The sequence below is a fragment of the Typopeltis vanoorti genome, chromosome 5, assembly GCF_054136105.1.
Source record: "Typopeltis vanoorti isolate ZY-2024b chromosome 5, IOZ_Tvanoo_1.0, whole genome shotgun sequence".
NCBI lineage: Eukaryota > Metazoa > Arthropoda > Arachnida > Uropygi > Thelyphonidae > Typopeltis > Typopeltis vanoorti.
Genome location: NC_143553.1, coordinates 68,767,769 through 68,793,978, shown reverse-complemented (window position 1 = coordinate 68,793,978; position 26,210 = coordinate 68,767,769). Strand labels below are relative to the sequence as shown.

Below are 26,210 nucleotides of genomic sequence, written 5' to 3'. Positions count from 1 at the left end.
AATTCATTCATCTCTGATAGATAATAAATACCAATTAAAAAGTTTCCCTTGGAATTCATCGTGATCCCCCAAGAAGTCCTAAATTATCAAGCAATTAACAATTGTATAACATGCTTCGGTACCTATTCGCCAGTAAGAAAGTCAAATTCTTCTTAATTTCTCTCTTATTTTTTATTATTTTTTTTTATATAAAGCAAATGACACGGATTTGTGCTTTAAATACATATTTCTTTAGCGTGTGATGAACTATTGAAAAAATGGAATACTTATAGTTGCTTTTTCTCAGTTTCATTACTAGGAAATAGTTTACAGATATGCAGTTTATAGCAATAAGCCATTTTCCCAATCCCATATTTTGCAGTTTTTAATGAAATATTTTTCATTAAAAATTAATTGTTTTTAATGAAATATTCTACTCAAGGAAACGAATCCGGCCTTAAAGTAATATCATTGATTTAACCTTACTATATATATTGATAATTGAAGGACTCTCAGTGTCTTTTTCAATCTTAAGATATATTAATGCCTTTTCTTCATACCCACATCTTCATTACTTTTTATACAGTTTTGGCATTTGCACCATTCCTTTGTTTCTCTTCATACGGTTTACTTATATTGTAAGACAAATTCTGCAACCTTCCTTTATCTAAAAAAGCAACAATAATACAAAAGTAGTGCCTGTTGTTTGGAACCCTTAAATTGGCACTATTCCCCCCCCCCCCCAAGCTACAGCCTCTTGGGCTTGTGCATAAGTACTGTCCTGACGGCATGTGAATACTATTATTATTATTATTATTATTATTGTTCCGGGAAACTCCAAGGAGTCGACAGACTCATCGAGGGAGGCCCTAACATCATGTCAAGAACAACTATTCAACATTCACACAGTATCTATCATACCTTGCCTTGAACTCATTCACGGTCGTAGCACCCACAACAGACTCTGGAAGCTTATTCCACTCATTTACCACTCTCCAAGTAAAGAACCTAGCTCTAACACCCTTGTCAACCACGCTCTTGCCCAGCTTCCATGCATGGCCCCCAGTCCTCCCACCACCAATCATATTTTCAAAAATATCTTCTGGATCAATCTTATAAAAACCCTTCAGTAATTTGAATGTCTCAATCATATCACCCCTCCTTTGCCTATCGTCCAATTTCTGCAACCCACAAATCTTCAACCTATTCTCATAAGGTTCATTCCACAGACCTGCTATCATCTTGGTCACTCGTCTCTGGACCCTCTCCACTTCCCATCACGAAGAAACCCTGGTGCCCACAACTGGGCACAGAAGTCCAGATGGGGTCTTATCAAGGCTCGATACAGAGGAACAACAACTTGTTTGTCTCTGCATGTTAAAGTATTTTTCAGAAGCCAAGTGATTTGGTGAGCTGTTTTAGTTACTTTTGCAATGTGCCCCCTAAACTTCAACTCCCTGTCCACCAACACTCCCAAATCCCTGGCCTCATCAATCTCCTGGAGTATGGTTCCACCAATGCGATATACTGCTGCTATTCTTTTCACCCCAAAGTGCATAACCTTACACTTTGCCACATTAAATTGATATCCATTTTTCCTAGCCCAGTCCTCCAAACTATCCAAATCATCCTGTAAAATTTTGACATCCTGTGCACTCACAATTGCTCTACCCAAGTTTGCATCATCAGCAAACAAGTGAACACTTCCTCTCAGATCCTTTCCAATATCATTGATGAACAAATTAAAAAGCAGTGGTCCAAGAACAGAGCCCTGTGGCACTCCACTAGTCACAAGACGTCTTTTAGACTCCACTCCTGAATAAACCACTCTTTGATATCTCTCCTGCAACCACCCTCCTATCCATCTCACCAACCCTATATCTATACCCATCTGCTCCAGTTTACTGATTAGGGTTCCATGTGGTATCCTATCAAAGGCCTTGGCAAGGTCCAGTAGTATCACTGTAAACCCATTACCCCTATCCAGTTCAGCCGTCACTGTGTTATAAAACGTGAGCAAGTTACTGAGGCATGATCTACCCTTCACAAAACCATGTTGTCCCCATACAATATCCCATTTTCATCTATCCAATCCTGTATTCTTTTCTTGACTAATTTCTCTAAGACCTTGACAATGATTCCTGATATGCTAATCGGTCGGTAATTTACAACAGCAGTCTTGGAACCACCTTTATGCAGTGGAACTATTTTCCCCTCTTTCCACCCGCTCAGGACTAACCCAGACCCGAGACTCAAATTAAACAAAATGGTCAAGGGTACTGACAATTCTTTAGCTGCTTCTCGTACAACACGAGCTGGTATACCATCCAATCCCACAGATGTATTGACATTGAGGTTATGCAATAGACTACTCACCTCCACTTCATTAACCACAATTCCCATATAATCTACTGGTTTATTCGTTTCTGCAATGTAACCACCTGGATGATATACTCTTGCAAAGTGCTCACTCAGTAACTCAACTATCTCAACTGATTCAGTTACCTCCCTACCATCGGCATTCCTTAAAATCAATCTGCATGTATATTTTTCCTTTTACTTGCTACATATCTAAAAAACTGTTTAGGATTCTCTTTAGCCTGCATGGACAATGTTCTTTCGTAATCCTTTTTGCTTTTCTTACCACACTCGTCACCCTTCTGGCCTGCGCTTTATACCATTCATGTGCCTACCGGTCACCCTTCTCCTTAAATTCCCTCCATAGTTGTTTCTTTTTTTGCAGCTCAAGCTTAATGGTGTTATTCATCCATTTAACCCCTACTTGATTTATTATTCGGACTCTAGGTATACAGTCAGCCATTGCTTCATGCAAGCACTTCTTAACTACCTCCCATGCACTATCAACTTCTAGTCCTTGCAGTTGTACATGCCATGGCACTGAACCAATCAAACTCCTAAGCTTGTCATACTTTCCAGCCCGATAATTCCACATGTACCCTGTATTAATTGAAAATTCTACACCTTTAGCCACCTCCCAAGTTAAGACCCTATGATCACTCTCACTGATTGGTGGCAATGTGGTCATATTTGTTACAGCCAAATCCTCAGATGTAATTACTAGGTCAAGCACTCTCTGACCCCTAGTATTTTCCATTACATGCTGTCGCAGATAGTTATCCCTTAATAACCGCATAAAATCCAGTTCCGTGTGTCCTCCTCACTCCAATCAATGCGACCATAATTGAAATCTCCCATAATAATCACCCTCCTTCCACCCATTTCTTCTATTTGCTTGTGCATACTGTCACCCACCATCTTTTCCATCACCTGGTCTATAGCAGCACCCAATTGTATATTTAGTTCTGCTAGCCACAATCTCACACCAAATGGCCTCAAATGTGCTCTTTTCTCTATCCTGCAATTCAACTTCTATTCTCCTTGGCTGCAGCTCATCAGCTATCATCAACAATACTCCTCCCCCCATTTTATTCTCTCTGTCATTCCTGAACACACTATACCCATCACATTCAATCCCACTAGTTATATCATCTACAGTCAGCCATGTTTCACTAATACCTATAACCTGTGGTCTGGAAGTGCCAACCATGGCCAAAAACTCTTCCTTCTTGTTCCTAATACTCCTAGTATTAGTGTACATGAATTTAAGATCCCCATTAGCCCCAACCCTACCTTGATGCCTTATATTAACTATCCCACTCAGATTTGTTGTCCTTATTTGCTCTGGCATTTTATATTTATTCTTACATTCAACTGCCTCCATAAGGACTGTATATCTACTCCCCCCCCTTAACAAATCTAGTTTCCCTGAATTTGCACATCTACTACATTCAGCAACACTTTCTCAAGTCTTCTTACACCGTAACCAAATGCAAGCCATCCATCTTATATAGATCCTTTCGCCCATCAAACTCACTCCACACATCCACAAATTCCACACCACTCGTCATACATAACGCACGCATAAAGTCATTCGCAATTATGGCCCTCCTTTTAAACATTTCACTGTCATACCGTGGCAAAAGACTAATCATTCTAACTCTCTCACTCTTTTCTTTTGCTACCTCAAACAATTCATTCAGGTCTATCATTCCCATTTTATCTCCTTTCAAATCATTCGTACCTGCCACAACAATCATTTCTTTCACCCTTTCCTTTTGCTCTCTAATAGACTCAGTTACGTCCTTTATGGTCGCACCAGGTTGGTACGATTTTGTCAAATCCTCTACTAACACACCTCGTACTAACGAGTCTCCATACAGCACTCCATCCTTCATTTTGTTCATGTTCACATTCATACGTCTATTTTCCTGTCATACCTTTTATTATTGGTTGGTTCATTCAGTCTACTTTTGTTCATGCACTCTAGCTGCTGTTTTGCTCTTTCTATCGCACTATTCAACAACGCGATCTCACTCAATGCATCTATCTCATCTTTTTTATTCTCTGAGAAACCATTGATACTATCATTCACACTTTCTACATTCACACTCTCACAATTTTCATGTACAACCTTGCCGTTTCTTGTCATATCCCTATATCCTTCATTCTGAAGGTTGACAAAAATATCACACTCACGATCCGAAATACACTTCAATTCCTCATTCTCCCTACATTTTCTACACACATTCAATCCTTTATTATCATCTAACCACACTCTGCAAAGCATACATTTCACAGCTAGTACACTGACTCATTTCTTTTATGCTACCGTTCTTTGATAACAATGGCGAACCTTCATTACTGGCCGCCATTTTCCTTCGCACAGGTGTTTTGTTGTAATACCAGAAAATTATATATCAATGGAAAGATAATTTAATCAAGAATGTAATGCAACAAGATTTGTTCAGTTATCTATATTCTATGAAAAGTTATAGCCAAATAAACAAAAAGAAGCACAACTTGCATAAGTTGATATGAAGTAGCTTTTCTTCATTTGAATGTAGCCAATGAGCATGAGTGTTTAGAGAGACAATCAGGTGTCATCTTGTTTTGGCAATGAGCCAGTAAGGTCACAGTAGGATTCAGCTATTGATGTCATGTATTAGAGCTGAGAGGAAGACATTTGTCAGTGTGTTATATGATTGCTATCAAGTTGGTTGGTTTTTTTGTGTTCTTTCATTTAGTGAGCTTGTAAAATAAAACGTAATAAAATTAAAGAAATGACGCAAAGAGTTGATTGATCAGCCAGAAAGCAATGTAAAATAGTACTATTAAGTGAACAAGGCTACAGTTATGAAGAAATTAGAAGAAAAAATGGTGGAAATTTAACCAAAGTGGCATTTCTAAATTTTTGAAGAGGTATAAGGAGATTCAATCACTTCAAAACCAGACTGGTAAAGGTAAGAAAAGGTGCACAACAGCAGCAAGTGATGATAGAAGAATTGAGAGACTGTGCCTACGTGACAGAAGAAAATCATCTGGGTGTATACAAGATGAAATGGCCCAATACAATGTGAAGTTGAGTGCAAGGACTGTTCGGCACAGTGCAGGAATTTAGTCTAAATGCTAGAATTCCACGAAAAAAGCCATTTTTATCTCTCAAATAAAGGTTGAAAAGATTAAACTGGGCTAAAACCAATGTTAACTGGACAGCAGAACAATGGGACAGTGTTATTTGGAGTGATGAGACCAAAATCTCTCTGTTTGGTAGTGATGGCATAAAATACGTAGGGAGGAGATTTGCATCCTGATTGCATTATACCTACCGTGAAACACCCACTTAGTGTTATGATCTGGGATTGTATGACATCAAAAGGTGTGGACAGAATTTGCATGATTAATGGGAATATAAATGCCCAAAAATACATTAATGAAATACTTGAGCCCAAACTGAAGCCTTCCGCACGTGATCTTTTCCAAGATAATGAAGCATTTATATTTCAACAGGATTCAGCTCCATGTCATGTTGCTGCTGTGTGCAAAAAGTGGTGTCAGGATAATCATATTCCAGTGCTTTAACCCAATCGAAAATCTATGGAGCCGACTAAAGAAACTTATTAGTCAGAAGCAACCCACCAATAAAATCAAATTAATAGAAGCAATAATTCAATCTTGGTTTCACATTATAACAGCTGCAGAACTAAAAAACTTGGTTCACTCCATGGGAAGGCGTTATAAGGCCGTAATTAACGCTAAAGGTTACTCAACTAAGTATTAACACGTGAGAATTTTTGTATATCTCATTTTTTCTGTGTTATGTGTTTCACTTTTCTTCTTTATAACTACTGTTCTAATAAAAAATCCTTCACAAAAGTTATTGCATTACATTCTTGATTAAATTATCTTTCCATTGATATATAATTTTATAGTATTACTAAAAAAGAGTGGTGTATGAGCCATCAAACCTCAGAAATACACTTTTTCCAAAAGGTTTCCACGATTTTGGCCCACTAGTGTAGATGCTGCCAACTTATGATGAAAATTATTAAAAGAAAGGATAATAAGCGTCCATCATTATTTTATATCCAAACAAGTAAAAAATATTTGCATCTGAAACTTTTTTCTAAACATGAAAGTGGCTCCACTTTCATGAGGAGAAAAAAGACAGCCATCAAAAGCAGTGATAGCCCAGTTAAAACACTAATTAAGGGCGTCACATGGGCTCCCCTGGCAAAGCTCGTTAATTTTAAGTAGCGGAATACTAGGGCAGTTCAAACAGTGTAAAACACGGGACTTTGGTTTGTATTATAAAGAAATTATAAAGAAAAAAAAAAGTTGAAATCTTAGCAAATTTTAATGTTATCACTTTTTACGAACATTTCAACAACAGGAAGTGAATACTATTGGAATAAAAACTCTTCGTAAAAGTTATATCACCCTTAAAGCATTTCATAAATTAAAGCTACTTCACATTTACTCTACACATACTCAAGTCCTTTTATGGTACACTCTCACTCTGAATCTGGCGCTCGCCAATTTCTATATGGTAAGATTTGAGAAAGAGCCATAAACACATGAATCACAACCAAGACTGAAAATATACCCTATCTGATTAAAAATATTGGGACTACTACTCTTCCCAACGCTCAGTCTAATATGAAAGGATAAAGGCAATCCACCCTTTGCTACAATAACTGTCGTACTGAATTTTCTGAGAAGATTTACCAGAAGAAAATTAGTGCTCTTTTGGACATGCCCAACATTAGATGAGGATGGGATGAGATTATGGTTCTGTGTAGGCTAATCAAGTTCTTCAACACCAATTTCATCAAACTATTCCTGCACAGACCTCGCTTTGAGATCGAAGAATTATCGTCTTGATACAAGAAGCAGCCTTCACCGAACTGTAGCCATAATGATGGAAGCATAGAATGTCATTATATGATGTAGCGTTAAGATTTTCTGTTCTGTTACTGGAAGTAACGGTTTAGCCTATGAAAAACAGCCAGACCATGATGCCTTCTCCACGAAACTTCACAATCTGCACAACATACGAGGCATGTTCAAAAAAGACAAAAGACCAAACTTTTTCAATAGTGCGTCAACTGGCCCGAGAGCGCGTTGCGGCTACTGAGTGCATCAATGGCAGATTTTGACAACAAACTGCAATTTTCCCAGTTCTGCTATGAGCATTAGTCTTCGAGTTATATCCGCTGAAGTGAGCAGTGCGTGCACAAGCTGTTCGTCGGATTAGTGATGAATGATAATGAAAGAGCTTGAAGAACAACGTGTGTATGTGAAATTTTGCTGCAAACTTGGTAAAATTTTAGAGACATTTCAGTTGCTTAACCAAGCATATCGGACTGCATGAGCCAAGGGAAGGGTCTCCTCGACTTGGATGTTGCACCATGACAATACATCAGACATCCGTTGTACCTCATCCACCCTATTCTCCAGATTTGGCCCCAGCAGACTTATTCCTGTTTCCCAAGCTTAAACCACTTTGAAAGGAGATGTCGTTTGCAGACCATACAGGAGATTCAGGAAAATGTAATAAGAGAACTGCGCGCCATCACAGAAAGTGAGTTTCAGGAAGCATTCCAACAATGGAAGAAACATTGTGAATGGTGTATCGTCAGTAGAGGGGACTACTTTGAAGGAGATAGTGCATTTTATAACATTTTAAAATGTTGTAAAATGAGCAATAAAGTCTTTATAGAAAACGTTCGGACTTTTTTTTTTTAACATGCCTTGTGTTCAGGCAGTTTCCTCTGGCAGCTTCTAAACCCAGACTCGTCAGACTTCAAGATGGTGGTGACTGAACTCCATAGAACACATTTGCAATGCTCCAGGGTCCAGTGGTTGGGAATATTAAATTATATGAAAATATTAATAACCAGATTTTAAACAAGCAATTTATATTAATAATGATAGGGCTGAAACGGCCTCGCTTACTCCCTATACAGGAATACAAGGTGTTAGCTGATATTAAAGAGAACTGTGTAGCATGTAGCAAATCGCGCCTATAACATTAAATTGCCAAAAGAAAATTGTTGTGTTTGATTCTAGTCATTCCACTCTAGTTTCCGAATTAATCGACCTCTGGCACATACAAGTAGATATTTTCTTTCCTGACATGTAGGGAGAAAAAAAAAAAACTCATTTCAGACAATAAAGGCAGCTTGGATTTAAGACTGCGAGATGACGACAGTTGTCTTTATTACTCTCCTTGAAGTTTTCAAAATCCTGAGTAAACATAAACTCGAGTATCAGTGACAATCAAATGCAGCGATCAGCTGCCTTGGAAGATTTATATAATTATTTCCATTATATTATACTAGAGGGAGGGGGGCTCTGCTTCCCTAGCGCCTACGGCGCCCAACCCCCCTCGAGATCCAGGCTGGTAAGCGCCGGTTATCATTCAATTCTGATGACTCGAGACATGAGACAACAATGTGTTTGTCTCATGAAGGCAAACACATTGTTGGACGTTTCAAATTTCGGCTTATATATATATATATATATATAAAATAGATTATCTACTGCTCTTTAACGTGGCTCGATCTCCAGCAAACAAGGGATCATTTTTCGATTACCTTTCCTTTTACTGGCCACATGTGAAACGAAAGAAAAACCATAATAAATTTAGTTTAATCCTTTATCCAAGTGTGAGCAAACAAAGTTTGCGCCTGAAAGTATCTTCAGGACTGGGGTAAGGTGGGGTTGTACCTTTATCTTTTATTTAGGTTTAATCCTTTATCCAAGGGTGGGCAAACAAAGTTGGCTCACACTTGGATAAAGGATTAAACTAAATTTATTATAGTCTAACAAAGTGAAAAATAAACTTTCAACATCTTTCTCTAAATCCAGAGTAATTTATTAAAAAGGTGGCACACCGTTTGGCAACTCCTATAGGTAGAGATGACCTTGCTAATGCTTCTGCCTGGTATCTCCACTTGGGCGTGCTCCCACTGAAGAGACCTCAATAAAGGTCGAAACTAGTCTGGGATAAAGGATTAAACTAAATTTATTATAGTCTAACAAAGTGAAAAATAAACTTTCAACATCTTTCTCTAAATCCAGAGTAATTTATTAAAAAGGTGGCACACCGTTTGGCAACTCCTATAGGTAGAGATGACCTTGCTAATGCTTCTGCCTGGTATCTCCACTTGGGCGTGCTCCCACTGAAGAGACCTCAATAAAGGTCGAAACTAGTCTGGGTAGTGGCCCTTCCCTTAATGCATAACATTAGACATATCCGCAAGGAGATGTGTTTTGCATTATGGGAGATACTGAGATAGGAGTGATGTTAGCTTGCTCCACCTCTACAAGGAGTTGCCCGGTGTTGTACCACCTTACCCCAGTCCTGAAGATACTTTCAGGCGCAAACTTTGTTTGCTCACATTTGGATAAAGGATCAAACTAAATTTATTATAGTCCAAGTGAAAAATAAAGAAAAACCAGTTAAAAGGAAAAATAAAGAAAATAATTTTTTTTTGTTTGGTTAAAAATATACTCTCTATTTTATTTTCACTAACATTTTTAATCATTTTGCATGTGCCTTCAAATTCTACGTTTGTAGACACAAAAACATTCATAATTTCTTCGCAGACTTTTCTGGTCAGCTCGGAAGAAGTTATATAGCAAATGATGAGGTAATGAAGGTATCTATTAAAGTTTGTTTAAATGGTCAACAATCTCACAAACAAGGTTCTGTAAGTAGAACTGCTGCTCACTTTTTTTTTTTTAAAAAAGGCCAGGTGCACTGCTAACTTTTTTTTTTATTTAAAAAACGAACTGATATATAAGTTAAACTGCGCCCCTAGTTTCAAAAAGAATCGAAGAAGGCGAATTGTTATGTGAAATTAAAAAAATATATATTTGAAATTAATTTCCGGCTGAACAGCTTACAATACTAAATACGAATTTTATATAAATGAAAAAATTAAATATTTATGAGAAACAAACAGTTCAGATTTTTATTCAAAATATTTCATGAAGCGAATGTAAATAACTGAAGCATCTGTGTTGCGTACACATGGCTACTGTGTTTTTCATCAAATTAAGCGATGTTTCACTCGTTTGTTTTCATTTAGTTTAGACTGTCATAGCAGAATTGTGGATTAAGCTTTATTTATAATTATCTATCTATTCTAACGTTATCCATTTGATATTTTATACTTATTCGCTTAGATTTCTTGCACTCATTTTAAGTGCCAGTCGTATGCCACCAGAGTCGTTCTGGCAAACATGGTTGTTCCAAATATAGTGGTTGTGTCATCGCACCATTCCATTTCACTATTTTAGCAGCAGTAGCGAATTGATGGTAGCTATTAGTCGGATGGGGCTTCTGCCGACTTCAATGTGCTGTTATCATTATTCAATTACAACGGTAAGTTTTAGTTCTTATGATGAAGCTGTTTTAACCTAACTTGTCAATATATTAAGGGATCAGTTTCTGGCTAACATGGTATTATCTGCAGATCACAAAACGAGCTTCAATGCTATCCTTTCTTATACCCATTGTATATTATATTTTATACTCAACTTAAATATTTCACCTATATAAACATTTCTCATTTTTTTAAAATACATTAGTGATTTGATGATTTAGTATTTCTCGTTTTGTATGGCATGCTATTTTATATAAAACTAATTATGCAAATAGTTAATAACATCAAAAATTGAACCATATTTTATAATACCGTAATAATTTTGCACGGATTATTATAAGTAATGAGTAATCATAATCACTTATAATAATCATAAGAATTATAATTATAACATTTATAATATTAATATAATATTAATTTAATATTATTTACTTTATAATAATAATAATAATTATTATTAGTAGTAGTAATAAGTAATTTATACATTTTAAGTGAACTTATTAAAAAAAAGAGGGGGAAATGATGCAACCCCTTCAAGTGAAATAATCAACGTTAAGATTAATTTGAATTCTCCAGGGGCGAATGCTGGTCTTGAAATTTTTGCTTGCTCTTGTTATCATTCAGGGAGTGAGAGGCAGTGGTGAGCTATGGAAATTTTAACAAAGGGCTCGCATCGTCGATCAAAAAAAAAAAAAAAAGCCGTATTTCACACAAAACTTTTATTAATACAGTTTGTGTACAAATTCCAATCGAAAAGTATAAGAGAATAATCAACCTCTAAAGGCTATAATTTTTAAACAAATATTTCATGATCTAAACATGAAATATTTGCGCACAATCAACTGTGTTAATTTATCTTACATAAGAAAAACATTTTTTAACTATCAAAATATAATAAGAATGAAATCTTTTATAAAACATTTGATTGGCTACTGGTTTCACCATACGATTGGCTACCAGAATGGAGAAGGATAAAGATGGCGCATGCGCTTTACGTTATTTTCAAACTTTGGCGCATTCGTTATAGAGTTGAAACAATAATTCCAAATAATCTATACACTGCCGAATAGATTTTTGTTAGGTTACCGTATGAGTTTGTCGCTTAATATGTTTAAAAAAGAAATATATATATATTTTTTTGAAAAAATAAAAAAGTAAACAAGAAGAACAAGGGGCTCGCAAATTTGAGAAAAGTTAACAAAGGGCTCGCGCGAGTCCCTGTGAGCCCCTTATAGCTCACCACTGGTGAGAGGTGTGATTGAAATCTGATTAGCGGAATAACGAATTACTGACCATTTAAAACTATATACAGTAAAACCCCGTTTTTACGTTCCCGTAATTTACGTTTTCCTGCCATTTACGTCATTTTCCGTTGGTCCCGTCTTAAGGCCTATTCTTACGATATATTGTTTTTCCGCCATTAACAACTTGATGTGGACGTTATTTCCCGTGATTTGCGTTTTTTTCTCTGGTGGCAATACTAATTTTCGAATCGATTTCTGCGGAAATCTGCGCATTTCTGTTCCCAGATGGCCTTGTTTTCGGCTGTAGTTTCGTTTCCGCCATCACACGGTAACTTGCACGCTTGCAGCAGTAATGTAGTGATGAGCGATACCGTGATTTTTCAATCACAGTACGAATTGATATTGTAGAATTCCTGCTACGTAATTTAGCGTGTAAGAGTTGCTTTCAAGTTGCGGTGATGGATTATCCATGTTAGTAACATGGAGAAAAAAGACAGAAAATGTATTTCGGTAGAAGAAAAGATGGCAATTCTGTGACGTGTAGATTGGCATGCCGGAACAGGTGTGCATTGAGCAAAAGATCTTGGACTCTCCGTGTCCACTTTGAACACGATAGTAAAAAACAGGTCAAGCATTGAAGTCAATGCAAAAAGCAATGTGGCGCTATGTCAAAAAAAAAAAAAAATACGGAAAGCAAAAACAAGTAAAGATTTTTTTAAATAGATAAATGTAAGTAATTGTAAATTCGTTTAGTTTCAGTTATTAGATTTTGTAATCTAGTATGTAGACTCACATACTAGCAGTAAGTCATCTTTCAGCCTTTTTTTTTAATGTTTTTTTTTTTTTTTTTTACATTTCCTGCTATTTACACTTTTTTCCATCAGTCCCCTGAAAAGTATAAAAAAAAAGGGGTTTTACTGTATTTAGAAATTTATGTACATTTTATCATACAAATACTGTACAACATTTATTTTACAAATGATATTCTATCTTTTTCAATTTAGCTACTTGAATACAAATTCTAACCTACGGTTCTTCTTTATGAATTGATCAATAACATCGTCATAAAAAGTTGGTTGTAACTTAATTTTCACAAACAACACGCACATTTATAAAGGCTGGCTGAAGCTCGCTGGCTAGAGCTAGTTTGACTGCGTAAACTTTTGTTTAATTAAGACGATGTGAAGGTAGCGGAAATGGCTATGCGCGCGCATGAAATCACAGTGCTGCAGCGTGGACCTGGAAGCTCGCACAACCGAGCAAGCCAAGGTAGCTTTGACTAGACGAGCAAGCATCGGCCTTCGATACACAACGCAAAGCTCAATTATTGTCACACAAGTTTAAGACGTTTTCTGTCTACAAAAATAAAAGCCTAAATGGAATGCTTATAAATGCATGCATTTATTAACAAATAAATATTACTCCTTTCTCAAGTAATGAGCTTGCATAGCTAGCATGGAGAATTCTCCCCTGGAATTCTCGATCAAAAATGATATCATATTTTAACCTGAACTCTTTTTCTACTGTAGTAGTACGCATGATAGCAGGGGTTGAGTTCCCCTTTAATAAACTTATACACACATTTATAATATACAGCAAACAAGAGTTTTAGGTGGGCGATGAATTTTATCGCCCTCTGTGAGACCACCACCCCACTTATTGGAGGCCTGAAGTGGCTTGAAAAAGTTCCATGTTTGGTGTCTAGAGCGGGATTTCTGGACTATGTAAAAATTAATTTTAAACAAAAAAATAATAAATTGATAAAAATGGAAAAAAATATCCTTAACCCACCCACAGTACAGAATACACTATATGTTTGCAAATAACCTTTTGTGGGTGGGAGCAACATAAAAAAAGTTCTACTTTTATGAAGTATTCCATGGATGGTATCAAAGATACAGTATGTGAATACTGTAAAATATATGATAAAAATTATTTAGCCGAACCAGTGTCTGGAGTTGAAGCTACCTACTACCTTGAACTTGAGAAAGATGTGTGTTCAAAATGAAGTTTGTAATAAATGAGCTGGATTAAGAGCGATCAGTAATTGGGAATGATATCGTTGTACATTGTTCGCATGTTAAAAAATATTCATTCTAGTTGACTCACTTTTTTATTTTTATAGCACACATTAGCCAGCATAGGTTGGTCGATTGGTAGTGTCTGCTACCAATGGCTCAGCGAAAAGTTAAGCAAGTTTGAGCGCGGTTAGTAGTTGGAAGGGATCAATCGTTCGATGCTGCTGGCACACGCTCCCTCGATGAGTTTTTGGACTCCCTGGAAGTGTCTCATAATAATAATTAGTTGATAGAGCGATGTATTTTCAAGTGTATGTAAAACTTGTATTTATAGTCTTAGAGAACAAATTAATCGGAACACTCATATTTTAAAGAAAATTTTTAATTTCGCAAGAAAATAAGTACAAAAATTAAACTCCAACTTTATCTAATAATTTATATGTGTTCCTCTGTTCCCAATAAGGGAACAGAGGAATAATCATTCATTCACTTAGGCATGGACTCTACCAACTTAGAACACATTATTCTGATTTCTGCATCTCGAAACCATATTTGTTATAATGCATTGTATTAAGTTATCCTTTGTATCACAATTTAATTTTCCAAGTCTCTTTTTCACTATGGCCCACAAATTTTCTATTGTGTTAATGTCAGGGGAGTTACTTCTCACTGAAGCAGTTGGATGTTGTGATTTTTGAGGAATTCTTTCACTTGTTTTTTGAAGTGTGGCATGGAGCGAGATCCTGTTGGAAAATGAATTCTTTTCTTCAATATTTTTATGTATTGGTTACTTTTCATCGTATCGTCAACAGGCACAAGTGATCCTGGACTGTCATGTGAAAAACAACCCCAAGAACATCATTTTAGATGGATGTTTAAGGAGCTTGTTGAAGGTGGGCGCTAGAGGTCTTCTTAGCTGCCGATTTGCGAACATGGGGTACTCGCTCTGATTGGACAAAGAAATGGCTCTCATCTGAGGATATGACCTTTTTTCCACTTCTCGACAGTCCAATCTTTGTACACCTTTGCACACTTTTGTAGCCTTCGTCAGCAGTTTTTTTTTTTTTTTTTGGTCAGTGGCAGTCCTCCCTGCTTCCAACAATCTTCGACGGACTGTCATGTCAGAATCATTAATCCCACTAACTGCCAAGTCTCTCTTTAAATCAACAGCAGACATTCTTGGATTTATTTTGCTTTTCCTAACAACTAAGCGATCTTGAGTAAATGTAGTTTTTCTTTTTCACCTACATTTTCCTTTCCTGTAAGGAGAAAAGGTACCTGTCTCCCTAAACCTCTTTACAGTCAAATTAAAATTTCGCCTTTAAAATTTCCAGATAAATTCCAGTACTCAAACTAACACCATACTCATTGGCAATTTGTCTTTTGAGTCGTGGATGCGTGCTGAGAAAGATTACATATTTTTGAACACTTTCTTAGAGATGTATCCATTTCATAGCTACACAAAATGAATAAAACACTACGAATGTCAACATTTTTACACTATTAAAAATGCACAACGCTATTAATAAACACCGTGGAGACAGTTAAAACATACAGCACTCAACCAAAATAGTGAACTAAAACCAAAACCGAAAATAATAAACCAAAACCAAAATTATTGTGAACTGAAATTAAAACCAAACCAAAACCGAAAACGTGACGAAACTTCGGCTTGTTTGGATAATTTGATCACTACTGTATATTATCTATAAAGTGTTTCCGTACAAAACGCATATTTAAGCCTTATTTGACGTCGCCTTTAAATGCATTTTAAAAAACTAAAACACACACACACACATGAAAGTTAAAAATCATACAGGGTGTTCGGGATAAATTTGACAGTTTCGTAAGGAAAAAGAAAATCTTCTTTGTATCTATTAAATTTAATGAATTGACAAAAAAACATTACAGGCAGAGTTAATTACAATACTATCAACAAGATTTACTCAAAATAACCACCATTAGCATCGATCACAGCTTCAATTCTGCTTCGGAACCTCGAACAAGCTGATGCTACAGTCTCCCTGGGAAGGGCCGCAAAAACTGTTTTAATTTTATCCATTAACTGGGCTTTTGTATTACTGGAAGTGCGATTGGTGTCTTTTTCAACTGCGCCCCATACAAAATAATCCATGGGGAGTTTGGAGGCCAAACATTTGGACTGGTGAAGTCGTAGAAATTTTCAGACAACCATTTTTGACTTTTCCCAGAGGTGTGGCAAGGGGCCGAATCCTGCTGCCATACATACGGCCTACCATTGGCTACCCTTGTTATCCAGGGCTTGACTACAGTTAGCAACTCCACGAACAAAGCCCGAATTCCAATGCCAGGGTTCTTCAACACCTGTTCCTGCAGATTTGCGAGGAATTCTGCTGTACGAACGCAATCAGATCGTCTGCTAGGGATCTTTCTTCTTGCTACATCCTCGTAGTCACCATTGCAAGTCTCTAGTTCATGCCTGATTGTTTTTACTGTATTCAGGGAGCATTGGGCAGCAGTCGTAATATCCTTATTTTGATGGCGGGCACGAATCATCATGATACAAGTTATTCTCTTCCATGATTCAGGTGGGTTCCAGCTATCCATCCTTTCTGACATCTTGTATATGAATGAAGAAGGGTCCAAACTTTTAAATGAAGAGAAGTGTGTGTTAATACATGTAACTTACGGAAAAATATAATTAATTATAAATATGTCAAATTTATCCCGAACACCCTGTATGTGTTTGCGAACTCAAAGGCATTTGAGTGCAAACAATCTTGTTTGCATTGGAATGAATTTCTTAAGTGCACTAGTATTGCTGTTTGTTGTTATTGTTGACGGAACTATAGCATGGATGCCCGTGTACAGCATATACAGGGTGGTTCAAAATTCCACGTACAAACTTTGAAGGGAGGTAGAGAACATCAAAATCAACCCATATTCACATAGGAAAGTATGACCGGAAACGCCACCAGAAAGTGATAGGTGGCGCTGTTCGCCAGCGCTCCAGGTCAGCAATTGGGCTTCCTCGTTCAAGCTTTCGACGTTGTACGAAGAACATGCGTCGTTTTATGAACGCTGAGATGGCAGACATGCACCTCGTAAATCATATTATGTATCCAACTACTATTAAACTGTTCAGTTACGCCTAATAAAGTTTTTTACACTATTTACTGCCTTGTGTTATTTCTGCATGTTTGTGTCCCTGTTAGTACCTTCCGGTGGCGTTCCGGTCATGCTTTCCTATGTGAATATGGTTGATTTTAATGTTCTCTACCATCCCTCAAAGTTTGTACGTGAAATTTTGAACCACCTGTATGTCTGTAAAGAGAGAGAGAGATGATGATGATGAGAAAGTGTTGCGTCCAAAAATTTAAGAATGAGATTAATTTCTAATTAATGTGGTAAACATGTTTTAAAAATTTCTAATTCTGTGAGTATTCAATAATTTCTTGCTTTTGTAAATGATTTTGAAGATTTTAAAAATATTTTAAGGTGCTACTTTTTGTTTGAGGAAAATTCTTGAAATAAAAATTTTCAAAAATGTTGAATCTTATGGTTCTTAGTCAACAGGAATGTCAAGACCGAGATCGAATATAAAGTGTTAATAATTATGCTGTTAAGAAACCAAAGTAACTTAATATATAGAGAGGATTGGGTCGGCAGAAAATTTTTGAAGAGATAAAGGCTCGCTGAGAGCTGTAGTACCTATCACTTATGGTGTTGATGACGAGAAGCTATTTCTTTATGGATACTATTATAAATGTGCCTCCCGTTCACAACCTGTTATATTTTTAGTTTTTCCCTATTCCCAAGTGAGGCATTATCATTAAAGTGTAACTTCTTAACATTTTATCAGTTTTCATTATTATTATTAGTATTAGTAGTAGTAGTAGTATTTAGAAATTCAACTCAGTGTGGTTCGGATACTGAGGTCATCATATGTCTTAGTAACCATCTTTGAAGAGCATTCGTAAAGCATAATGTTATTCAAACGTCCGTCCGCATTTTGTAATGTCTTGAAACTGTTCTCTCATTTCCCTCTGTAATACAGTCATCTCTCGACTTACGTCCGCGTCCGTTCTAGTTACGTCCAGATACGTCCGTGATCCCATACGGGAATAAATAACATTTTCGGCTATACTTTTGAACAAAACGCAAGCGAGCGTAAAGTAAAGCATGTACATTGGCTACAGCGGTTTCAGCGGCAACCTCCCTCGGCAGTCGGAACGTGTCTTCAGCTGTTCCTTTATTGATTTTCTGTTTGAGAAATGGGTTATTTGTATATTTATCGCTAAATATTTTGGGATGTTTTGTGAAACATAGCCCCTACACTCACAATCAAAAAACCTAGTGAAGAATCACAGAAAAAGAGACGAGTTGTTAATTTTGAAACGAAGTTGCAAAATATGGAAAAACTACTTGCATCACGGATAGAGGACCTGAACCAAAAGCGCATACCCCTTAGCACTATGACCAGTGGCGTATTTAGGTATAGGCCGTATAGGTCCCGGCCTAAAGCGGCAAATTTTGAGAGGCGGCGGAAATTTCCGGGCTCTCATTTTTGTAATTATATTTATATTACGAATTTACGATATAAATAGGTTATGCATGTAAATCAACATGTTCATTAAATATGGGGGGGCGGTACTTTCTGTGGGCCTAGGGGCGGGAAATACCTAAATACGCCACTGACTAGGACCATAACCACTAAGGCTCTTCAACATGTTGAAGAAAAAAGCAGGACACGATTGCGACTTCGAAATCAACGCTTCTTCCGGTTGATTCAAGCAGAGTTTTGCGCATAATGTGAAAATGTATGGTGAATCTTCAAGTGCCGATGAGAAGCCTGCCAAAGAGTTTGTGCAGAAATTGGATAAAATTATTACCGAGGAAAATTATTTGCCACAGCAAATATTTAATATGGATGAGACCTCCTTCCTTTTTTCGGAAAAAAATGCCCGAGCGGACATTCATTCACAAAAAGCTAAAATCTATGTCTGGTTTCAAAGAGCTTAAAGCCCGTATGACGATGCTGATAGGGGTAATTTGGATATAAACTGAAACCATTTGTGAAACGGCACAGTGAGAATTCATGAGCCTTCAAAAACATTAGGAAGCATATTCTTCCAGTTCATTATCGGAGCAATAAGAAGTCGTGGATGACTCAAAAATTGTTCGGGATGCCTTAATAAACTGTTATGCGAGTGAAATGGAAAGCTATTGTGTGAAAGAAAATGTAGAATTTAAAATTTTATTAATTCTAGATAATGTTCCATGTCATTCATCTTATACGTCTTATAGCGGTGATCTTCATCAAGTTCAAGGTAATGTTTCTCCCTTCAAACACTACTTCATTGATCCAACCGATGGATCAGGGAGTTCTTGCAGTGTTTAAGACTTATTATCTACGGAGAACTTTCTCACAAGCCATTGCTGCTACTGAAGGAAATGATCAGACTTTCATGCAGTTCTGGAAAATATTCAATATTTATCATGCTATTAAAAATATTATTGTGGTTTGGGACGAAGTGACCTCTCAATGTATGAGTGAAATATGGGAAAAGACATTAAAATGGTTTGTGCACGATTTTGGAAGTTTGTAATAGTGGGTCTAGCAAACAATCTGAATGTCGGATGGCAACATAATTCAACTCATAGAGATTGTCCCTGAAGAGTTGACCAACGAAGAATTAGTCGAACTGGAGGAACAACCTCCTGTTGCAGAAAAGGAAAACCGAAAAAAGGAAGAGGGGAAAAAGAGAAACAAGAAGAGGTAGTTAAAAACAATTGACAGTGAAGGCTTTTGCAGAAATGTTCTCTGAAGTTAGCGATGTTCTCAAAATGGCTGAAAACATGGACCCCAATGTTGGACGCTACTTATTAGTAGAAACGAAAGTAAATGATGCGTTTGCTTGCTATAAACAAATTTATGATGAAAAATGAGCAAAGCACATTGGACATTTTAATCAAATAACGAAGGTTACACCAGAAGACCCACAGTCTGATCGTTCACATAGGGAAGGTAATGAAGATGTGATTGTGGAGGAAGATTTAAGTGATTATTCTCCTATGTTAGTGGCAGAAACACACAGTACAGTTTTATAATAAGGTTTAAAAATTAAAATGACGGTATGCTTATTACGGTTAAGTCACTAACACCTATAACTCTTGATTTAATGTATCGACTTAAGTTCTGCCGGACGGAACGAAACCCGGATGTAAGTCGAGGGATGACTGTACTCCATAATACTGCACTTCTTAAATGAACTTGCGATTATTCCTCAGTGTGGGAAGATTTTCCAAGAATAAAATATGTGTAAAAAGTTAATCCATAATATTTAAAAACTTATTCAACGCGTTCCCATGCATACTTCACTGTAAGATATTTGTCTCATTCTTTTGCCTCTCTTTCAGTTTTGCTTAAGGGATATCCCAGACTACAAACAAATATGCCATGTCACGGGAATATTCTTCACTATCGTTTCATTTTCTTTAGCCCCTCCCCCTCCTTTTCCTCAGTGAAACATAAAGTTTTTATTATTATGTAGTGCCACACTTATTACCTATGCAAATAAATCTCAATCCGGAGTTCGTCGTGGTATACTTTTTCCAAGCTTCGGCATTCTAATAACTTTGCTTCCTACACAACAGTTGACTGCCATCTTCTACTTATATCACAGAATCGGTATAAGTAGAAGGTATCGTGTTTCTTCGGTCGAAGCAAAAAATGACAGTCAACAGCTTAAATAGGAGAATGAGAATTAACCCAGTCTAAAAGTTATCTTGAAAGCTCCTTTTCTGTGATATATCCATCCCTCTCTCTCTCTCTTTTAATAGTTTTTGACACAGTTGATATTATTTGAAGCGGATGTCCTATCAGTTTTAATATTTTTTACACACTTATCCGATTGTTGTCTATGACAATCCAGCGATTTCCATAATTCTTCTCTATCGTTCTTCATCATGTAAGGTCTTTTTATGTAAGGATAAGTTTTGCCACATTTCTTGTTTTTTGGATAGTGGTTTATCCAAAACTACGAGCTCCTAAGCTCATTTTGGATTTATGCTGATTATAAGATTTAAGACAATTACGTGATCAGCTCATGTGATCCCTAATTTGCATAGACTTTGAAGCACATTTGTAGAAAGTAGTAGGGATTTAGTGTAACAAGGATGTTCCACTTTTACAAAAGGAATGCTAGTACAAAACTAAACTACATGACTTTTGTTCTGCCGTGGCAAACACACACACACACACTTAGGATAAATATGACACGTAACATTTTGTTTATGTAAAAAAATCTTATTAATTCTGTTTTGAAAGCGGTTATTTTTATTTATGCATTTTTAGTGGTATGTATTGAAAATGCTTGTATGAGCCAGAACAATAAATATGTAATTTAATATCCTGGAAGTAGGACTTAAAGTAAACGTTAACCAATTAATTATTATTTATGTCATAAGTAATATAATATAATTAATTAATTATGTATATTTATTTATTATATATAATTAATTTTATTTAATACATTATTAATTAATTAATAATAATAAAATAAATAATTAATATAGTACTTGACCTCTTTTACTGATAGCGAATGAACAATAATAATTAAAATTATACTTTTACGTAATGAAAATTTTATATAAATTTAGCATCTCTTGAGACTTTTCAAGATGTTGTTGAGAATTTTTTTTTTCTTTTATTTGTGCATTTCTAGAAAAAAATTTAGGAGATAGATGTCACAAAAAATATGAATGCAGAAAAGCTGTTTCATCCCTGAATTATCCATCCTTCTTCATTCTTTAATTTTTTTAAAATTCTCCATGAGCTAAATTCCTCTCGATTTAATGCTGGTAGTTTAGTCGTACTAAAATAATGAAATACTAATTGAAGACAAATTTTCATAATTTTTATCATGGTTTTGATTACTGCAAATAAAAGTATTAGTTGTATCGGAATAATATCATTCATGGTGTTTATATATTTGGTTATCGATGATTGTCTGCGTGGTTAGCTTAGTGGCTGTACGCTTCGAAACCATATGCATGGGGAAGGTTCGATTCCCGTCGATGAGGAGCTTAAGGAGCTTCCTCGGCTATAGCCAAGTTAGCCGGGCGTGGACAGCAGGGCTTTTCTCCCCAGTTTATCTGGGGTTTCTATCCCGCAAGCAGGCAAACCGGCTCCGTGAACGCACACGGATACAGTCATGAATATCGCCCTTAGGGGGATGCAGCAGAGTAGTGGCGAACCGGCTGCATTAATACGCCAGTAATCCCTCATTAGAGGGGGGGGGGGGCTCAACCCGTCCTAGACGGATGAGAAGGAATGGATAGGGGGATAGATTATTGACACCACAGTTCAATAGTCTTCGGACACGTAACCAATTCTCTCCATAATCATTAGGACAGCCACCTTTACAGATGTTCACAACTGTCATACAAAATTTTCGTGTTTGGGAATAAGAGTATTAGTAGTATTAGTTATAGTGCCAAGAGTATCAGTGTGTTTTGACGAACGGTCGGAAAATGAGTTTCAAACAGAAGGCTGCGATTGACTTTTGTGTTAAACTTGGTAAAGGTTTTACCGAAACGCATCAAATGCTTCAAAAAGCATGCGGTGATGAATGTTTATCCCGTACTCAAGTTTACGAGTGGTTTAAGCGATTTCAAAGTGGTTGTGAAACGCTTGAGGACGACGAAAAGCCGGGCCGTCCAAAAACTGGACTGAGCTAAGTTAGCATCCAAAAAGTGCGTAATTTCATCAAAGGAAACCCGAAATCGTATGTGAGATTGATTGAAGATGAATTGGGGATTCCAAAATCAACTGTGCACAACATTTTGACCGAGAGTTTGGGCCTTCGTAAATTGAATTCGCGATTTGTTCCCCACAAGTTGACCGATGGCCAAAAAATGTATCGAATTAAACACTGAAAGGACCTCATTAAAACCGCTCGTAAGGACTCAAACTTCCTTGAAACGATCGTTTCAAGGAAGTTTGGTGACGAAACGGTGTCTTAAGTATGAGCCCGAAACAAAGCGCCAGAGTTCTGAGTGGAGACCAACAGAAGAGGGGCATCCGAAAAAAAGAAAAGAAAAAGAGTCTCTTGGAGAAGTCAAAAGTAAAGACAATGTTGATTTGTTTCTACGATTCAAAGGGCATTATCCACAAAGAATTCGTTCCGCCTGGCCAAACGGTCAATGGTAAGTTTTATCTCGAAGTTTTGAAGCGATTGATAGCGAGAATTCGTCGCGTACGGCATGAATATCATGACGACCGACCGTTCGTTAAAACACACTGTCACTCTTGGCTATAACTCGGCTTCTAATGAAACAAATATCATAAACACTAATGAAGGTTGCCGCTTTCGACAACAAAAAGATACAACAGGTGGCGCCACTAGTTTCTTCTATTTTCGAAAAGTTCGGTTTCTTTTTGGACGGAGGCTGTAGGTTGGTTAATCCTTATTCCAGAAGTGTTATATTCCACAAGCAATATAATGTCTATATATTGCTTGTGTTCTTCCTGCTAATTCGCCTATTTTGAGGGACGAAAAACAGGAGTTTCTGGTAGGAAAACTCTCCACCACCGTATGAGAGTTTTCCTAACTGACTATTGAATAAAAACACCTTATAAAGGTTCCTCACGTATGGTCTTTTCAACCGAAGAGCTCGACAAACCAAGTGAGCTCTGGAGGCTATAAATTCCGTCTAGGACTCAAAAAAAAAAAAAAAAAAAAACCCTTTATACAGGATTTTCAACTGAAAGTGAGTTTGGCAGTCTCATATGAAAGTGTTAGGTTTTCCTCCAAAATTTTTCATTCAAGAAAACAATCCAGCTGGAGAATACACATAAATAGAAAACGCAGTAAAAGCATAATACGTTGACCTCATAGTCTCAATTGCTTTTGCTGTCATTCCAACAAACCTCATTTGTAAAATGCGCAAGCACCTGCCAGCTTCATTATGTCCGTCTGTCTGTATCAATATAATAACTCTTTCTGGCTTGACGCAGATTCAAAAATTTGGGGTTTGGAATTCTTACAGAAAGTCGTCAAGTAATTTAAATCGATCCGTTTGCATAGACAGAATTAGGCAAAATGTTTTGTAAAGTAGTTATGTCATTTGGATTTACGACTGGAGCAACTCAGGGCAGTGTATTATGTCGATTAATTGTGCCTGTTTTAATGGCCGGTTTGCCTGTTTTGCGGGATGAATAGCCCGAGTTTCTGGAGGGAAAAATCACTTCCACCCAGTATGGGACTGGCTAACTCGTCTATCCAGGGCTTTTCAGCTAAAAATCCTTGATAAAAGTTCTTCTCGTCCTAAAAGGATTCGAGACCCAGGTTTTTCCGGACCAAAGGGCATTCGAAACCGACTGAGCTACGGAGTCTCTTGAAAATTAGTAATTACTCACTCTTGTTGGATGAAAACAAGGAAATTTGGTACTTAGAATATATTAATTTATTTAATATATTTAAATAAATGTATTTATTAAATTTAAATATATTTACTTTTTTATTTAAATATTTAAATAAATTATTTTTATTTAAATATTACTATTTGCCATGGGGGTGTTTAGGTAAAACGATTCGAAGCAATAGAACATTTTGTGTTGCAGATTAAATAAGTAAACTGTCTATAGTATATTAGTGAGCTACTGTAGCTCATTTAGTTTCGACTATTCCCTTTTGTTGGAGGAAAAACCTAAGTTCGAATCCCGTCTAGGACGCGAAGAACCTTCATGAGGGATTTTCATCTGAAGGTGAATTAGCTGGTCTTATGTTATTTTTTTCCCCGCAACCCCAAAGAACACACGCAGTATGCAGTCATATGAGACTACTAGAATAAGGATTGACCATCCTATTCCGTCGGATCTGGTTTCGACAGTCTCTGCATGGTACGGTGTAGGTCAATGCGTCAGCGTAAAACAGAATAGAACATACTTTAACTGAAAATAGCTCTAGATTCATTTCCTGTGGTAATGAATTGCGTCACCAAACAAAAATGTTATTATGAAATGCCTTTTTATAGCTTCCCACAATAATTTTCATCCTTGTTAGTAACGGAATTAATTTTTCTAAGTAAATCTCTGCAGTTTAAATGAGCCTTCCCGCACTGGTAAAAATACCTACAAATGCGAATCATTTCAAATTTGTTGGATTAGGCCTTTTGGGGGCAGTTGGAATGACATCTCAGTGTGCTGTGTAGTTTCTTATTGAACTGAACTGCTTTCTGTTATGGAATATTAGTTTTTATAACAATAGCCCACTATAATTTGTCATGATAGGAAATGTCTTCTGGCTCAGTGTTCTACATCATATAACTCATACATCCATGGCGAAGTCGAAGGATGCATGCATGCTTAGGTCAAAAAGACTATGGCTTTGGTCCCGTGAGGAACATTTTCCAGACCATTTCATTCGAGTTAGCTGGTTTTAGATAGAGGAGAAAATATTTTCATTCTAGAAGCTAGATTTTTATTTTCTCGAAATACATAAACTGGCTTGGGAATACACTCAGTTGGCTCACTGATCTCCCAGTCCTCAGCGTGTTACAGCGGAGGATCTTGAGAACTTGCAATATGCGATCCCAAAAATTGAAAACATGACGAAAAGGTGGCTTACTAGTAAATTCCATTTCTATATTTGTATATTTCGCATCTTTGTACTCCACGAAGATGTGAAAAAAAAAAAAAAAAATCTTGGTTACAAATAAAAGAATACCAGGAAGTGCATAGACTTCTGCTTTGCAAAATGTAAGTTTCTATGACTTAGCAGTTCTATGGGAAGCTTTCGGTATTGAGACCACATTTTAAGGTAAATAACGGGTTGAATAAAAATAAGCAATTATTTCTCTACAAGTTTCGTAAGTCGTCAGATTTACATCGTCAGGGATACTAGCAAAAAAGTTATAGACAGCAAAAAACTAGAAACAATTAATTACACACATTAGATTTTATCAGAACTTCACAATTGGTAAATACAAATAAGTTACCAGAATAAAAACGTTAAATACTGTATACGTGTTGAAACTGCTAGTTATTGCTGTCACGTTCTGTGGCATCTCGCGTGTCGTACCCTAGGTCCGTGGTAGTTAGATTTTTAATGAAAGCAGACTAAACTTAACGTAAGATTAAACGTGATTTTTGTTACATTGTGTGGGATCCTTACCATTTGCGAGGTTTCCTTGAACGTTCTTGTAAAATAATCCTGATCAATACATGGCAT

General features: G+C 36.6%; 1 protein-coding gene across 2 annotated transcripts in view; it reads left to right on the top strand.

The window, feature by feature from the left end:
* The first annotated feature begins 10,577 nt into the window (after positions 1–10,577).
* LOC150106497 (uncharacterized) overlaps positions 10,578–26,210 on the top strand; it is a 553,742-nt gene continuing 538,109 nt past the window's right edge. For both annotated transcript variants that reach the window (XM_090393159.1, XM_090393158.1), the window contains exon 1: positions 10,578–10,732. The gene's annotated coding sequence lies outside the window, so the exon portion shown is untranslated. The remainder of the gene's footprint in view (positions 10,733–26,210) is intronic.